General features: G+C 38.9%; 1 pseudogene; it reads left to right on the forward strand.

Annotated features, from left to right (window-relative positions):
* The first annotated feature begins 274 nt into the window (after nucleotides 1–274).
* On the forward strand, nucleotides 275–1,742 carry LOC114217723 (DNA polymerase beta pseudogene; annotated as a pseudogene).
* Nucleotides 1,743–4,839: the final 3,097 nt, after the last annotated feature.

The following is a 4,839-nucleotide window of genomic DNA, read 5'->3' on the forward strand; positions in this document are numbered from 1 at the left end:
TGCAAAAGGGGAAGGTTGGACCTTATTGTAAAAGGCAGAAATTTGTAGTCAGAGGTCCTCTCATTAATACTTCTTACCTATTTTGATCAGTAATAAGAATATGTACAATGTTTTCAGAGACAGCCATTGTTCAGTGGGTTGTGCTGGCTTTGCTGGGGTTGGTCTGCCACCCCTCCCCAAAAGTCAGCCCCTCCTTAAAGCTGGGAGAGTGGCCTGGTTCCTGGGCAGGCGACCATGAGCAAATGGAAGAGATGCTCAATGGGAAATCACCCAGATGCTCCCAGAACTCGCAGACTTCGAGAAGAATGTGAAGCAGGCCGTCCACAAGTACAATGCTTACAGAAAAAGCAGCATCTGTGATAGCAAAGTACCCAATACAAAATAAAATGTGGAGCAGAAGCTAAGAAATTGCCTAGAGTAGGAACAAAAGTTGCTGAAAAGATTGATGAATTGTTAGTGACTGGAAAATTGTGTAAGCTGGGAAAGATTCAGCAGGATGATACAAGTTCATCCGTCAATTTCCTGACTCGAGTTAATGGCATTGGTCCAGCTGCTGCAAGGAAGTTTGTAGACGCAGGAATTAAAGCCTTAGAAGATCTCAGGAAAAAAAAAATGAAGATGGGAGGGATGGGGTGGCTGGGTGATAGACACTGGGAAGGGTATGTGCTATGGTGAGTAGTGTGAATTGTGCAAGACTGTTAATCACAGATCTGTACTTCTGAAACAAATAATGCAATATATGTTAAGAAAAGAAGAAGAAGAAGATAGCAGGAAGGGAAGAATGAAGGGGGGGAAATCAGAGGGGGAAATGAACCAGGAGAGACGATGGACTCTGAAAAACAAACTGAGGGTTCTAGAGGGGAGGAAGGTGGGGGGATGGGTTAGCCTGGTGGTGGGTATTAAAGAGGGCACGTTCTGCGTGGAGCACTGGGTGTTATGCACAGACAATGAATCATGGAACACTACATCCAAAACTAATGATGTAATGTATGGTGATTAACATAACAATAAAAAATTAAAAAAAAAACCGAAGCTAAGTGGAACCATTATCCGCGAATTGGGCTGAAATATTTTGAGGAATTTGAGAAAAGAATTCATCCTGAAGAAATGTGACAAGTGTAAGCCATTGTACTTATTGAAGTTTAAAAACTGAATTCTGAATTCCTTGCTACAGTCTGCAGTGGGTTTCCGCAGAGGTACAGAGTCCATGGGTGACATGGATGTTCTTCTGATCGATCCAAACTTTACTTCTGAAACCACCAAACAGCCAAAGCTGTTACATCATGTTGTGGAGCAGTTACAGAAGGTCCATTTTATTACAGATGCTGTGTCAAAAGGTGAAACAAAGTTCAGGTGTTTGCCAGCTTCCCAGTAAAAATGATGATAAGGAGTATCCACAAAGGAGAATTGATATAAGGTTGATACCCAAGGATCAGAAGTACTGTGGTGTTCTCTGTTTCACTGGGAGTGATATTTTCAATAAGAATATGAGAGCTCATGCCCTTAAAAAAGGGCTTCACAATGAGGAATACACAGTCCATCCCTGAGGAGTCACTGGAGTTTCTGAAGAACCTCTGCCAGCGGATGGTGAGAAAGACATCTTTGACTACATCCAGTGGAAATACCAAGAACCAAAGGAGAAAGACGTCTTTGACTACATCCAGTGGAAATACCAAGAACCAAAGGATCGAAGTGAAGGAGGTCTATTCTTCATTCCAGGCACAGCTCAACAAGAGTCTTGATTTATTTCTTAACCTTTGCTTTGTAAGGGTCTCTGATGTTTTTAAATGATTGTTTCTTCTCACTTTAGCTTACACTGTAGTCAGTAAAGCTTCTTGTACTATTAAAAAAAAAGAAAGAATATGTACAGTGTTTCATCCATCATCACGCAAGTGCCAGTTAGTAACCACCATTTTGCTTGGTGGGTCAGGTTCCTATGAAACAGACTCTCAGTTGAAGTACAGTTGGCTTATTAGAGAATGAAGAAATCAGGATGGGCAGAGGGAGAGGTAGAATTTTCATGGAGACCACCTCTGCTGGTCTGTGTGGCTTGCCTGGGGAGATGAGCCTCTGGTCACCCAGCATTTTTCAGGTCATGACCACTGCATTTCTCCCTTTACCAGAATAACTGGACAGAGGAATGTCAAGAATTGTCCTCTGGGAATCCCCTGGATTCCTGAGTGATATACCACAGTACTTGCTACCCATTGTTCTTAAGATTGTTTTCTTTTTATTTTTTTTCCTGACACTGGTATGTATGTAAATGATTTTGTATTCCCTACTCTTTTTGTAATAAACATGGGAAAAAGACCATAGTTACTATATGTGGAGTTTTCACAGGAGAAACATTTGAAGATTCCTCCCATTACGTTTCTCTCATGTAAATGTGAAGAATGTTGTGGTAAGCTAGCTACATTCTCAATTTCTTGATAGTGAAAATGAAGTCAGGCAGCAAAAACTGGAGGACTGTCACCTGTCACATGAGGGAAGGATTTTTTTTCTCATTTCTATACAGTCTTTATCCAGAATTAATTTTGGAGCTTGCTGGGAAAGATTCAAGCACTAGCACCCATTGTGAGAGATGTAATACCAATTTTTTAAAATCCTAATTTGGCATGCTAGGGTGTCTGTCTTAAACTATCCCAGGATCCAGAAGTGACATAGCTACTCAAGTTCAGATACCCATAATAAACATCAACATTAAGGTCCTTTAATTCCATATTCTTTATGTTTTAGATAGAATTATCTATCAGGGCACCACTATCACCAGTGAAAAGGGAAAGGAAATGTGATCCAAACAATTCAAGAATTTTTTCTTTCTGTTTTATCTTCTCTGGATTTGAGAAGTACATTCTGTCTTATAAAGCCTCAAAGCCTTAGAGGATAACTCTAAGTGATTGGTTTATTGCTCTGTCATGTTGGCAAAGTTTATTTCCAAATGTAACAAGAAAATACATGATTAAATGTTACAATAAATAGGAACTATGTTCCCTAGTGAAAATGAAACATCTTTGTGTATACTATCCTAATCATTACTCTCAAGGGTCCTTATAGCATTTTATCAATCTGAAGTTTAAAACCAGTGGTGAATCTCAATCTTGATCTTCGCATGCAGTTTTATGAGGAAGAGTTGCTTTTGTGGGTTACATTACTGAATGCAAATTACAAACGAGGTGTGTTCCAAAATATCCTCTTGCTAATCATACATTTCATGCTCAGAACATACTTGCTTAAGGGTCAAAATTGTATATAATGCTCTTATAAATCAGTTTTTCAGGACCTGTTTTCTCACAGGGCTAATGATATAATCATAACCAAAACATCACATGTAAACAATGTTTTTTAAAAAAACTAAACATTTTATGAACCAAGTTTAAATCCTGTGAACTAAATTTTGTGGTCTAATTCCAGTGTTGAGCTACCATAGTACTTGTGTTTCTTAGGAAAAATGCATTTTGAATTTCAGGTCACCTCAAGATGGAAAACAAACATTTCTCATCCTCCTTCATGCCTTTCTTCACTCACTTCCTTCATTTTCCCACCCCCTTCCTTGAAATCCTTCCCTCTCTTCCTTCCTTCCTTAAATATTTTTTGAGATTGAATTATGTGTTAGGTCCTGTGCCAGGCTCTGGAGTTACGGGAATGAAATGAACTACCGTTCCCTTAAAGAGCTTGCAGTGGTAAGCCAGGCACACACACACACACACACACCAAAAACAAAACAAACAACAAAAAAAAAACAGTGCAGAGACAATAATGCCAATGAAGCATGACATATTTGGGAGATACAGATTTCTCTATCACAGGGTTTAGCCCAGACTTGGAGAAGGTACAGAATCAAGCTTTAGAGGCAAATGAGCAAGACTGAGTAGGTTGAGCTGAAATGCTGGGGTTCTTGGGTTTTATCCCATTGGCAAAAAGGATCAATAGAGGGCTTTTTGTTTTTTTTGTTTTGTTTTGTTTTGTTTTGGTATGAATGACAATATTAGGACTAGTATGTGTGTGCACGGGTGCATGCATGTGTGAGAAAATAGAATTCAATGACAGTTACTAGGATGAGTCATAAAGTTGGGGAGTTAGCTAAGCCTGAAAGCAAAGATGCCAGTTTCAGGTAAGAAACTATAAAATACCCTAGAAGTTGTCTTTTATGAGACTGGTAACGTGACAGTGAGAGAAACTTAAAAGCAATGGTGCAGTCTTTCATTCCAACCTGGAAAGCTGAATGGATAGTAAAGCCATTATTCAAAATAGGACGCTCAGAGAAGGAACAAAAGCTACCTTAGGACTCACTGAATTTGCAGTACTTGTAGGGACATATAATTGGTGTGTTCATGTTTGTTTTGTTTTGTTTCGTAATCATAGGAAGTTTATTTTGCCCTGTATCATTTTTTTTTTATTTTAGGAATGTCAGCATAGCAGTGTAGCTTGCTTTATATCCCTCTAACTGTTGCCATTTGAAAGAGTGATATAAAAGGTGTTTCTTGTGATACTCAACATGCTACTTTGTGCAAATAGATCCAGTATGCCTTTGGGTGAAGGCTTTATCATGAGCTACCCTGAAGTTATCCCGAAATGGACAATGACAGATTTTTTAGCAAGTTGTCACCTATTTTCCTTCTACTTTCTCACTATCATCGAGTATAACACCTCTGACTTTAAAGTGTTTTACAATTGGTAACTCATGTATCTTCACACCCTTCCTGTGAAACACAATTGTGATGAGACAAACTGCTATGTTTTGAGAGGCAGGTGAGGAGAAACAAAAACTCAGACAATTATCTGTATCTTTAGAAAAGAGTCAAGGGGAGAATTATTGCAGGACTCTTCGTTTCAGATTGA

The sequence above is a fragment of the Eumetopias jubatus genome, unplaced genomic scaffold (genome assembly GCF_037043125.1).
Source record: "Eumetopias jubatus isolate StellerSeaLion01/CBP00866 unplaced genomic scaffold, mEumJub1_p1.0 scaffold_8, whole genome shotgun sequence".
Lineage (NCBI taxonomy): Eukaryota > Metazoa > Chordata > Mammalia > Carnivora > Otariidae > Eumetopias > Eumetopias jubatus.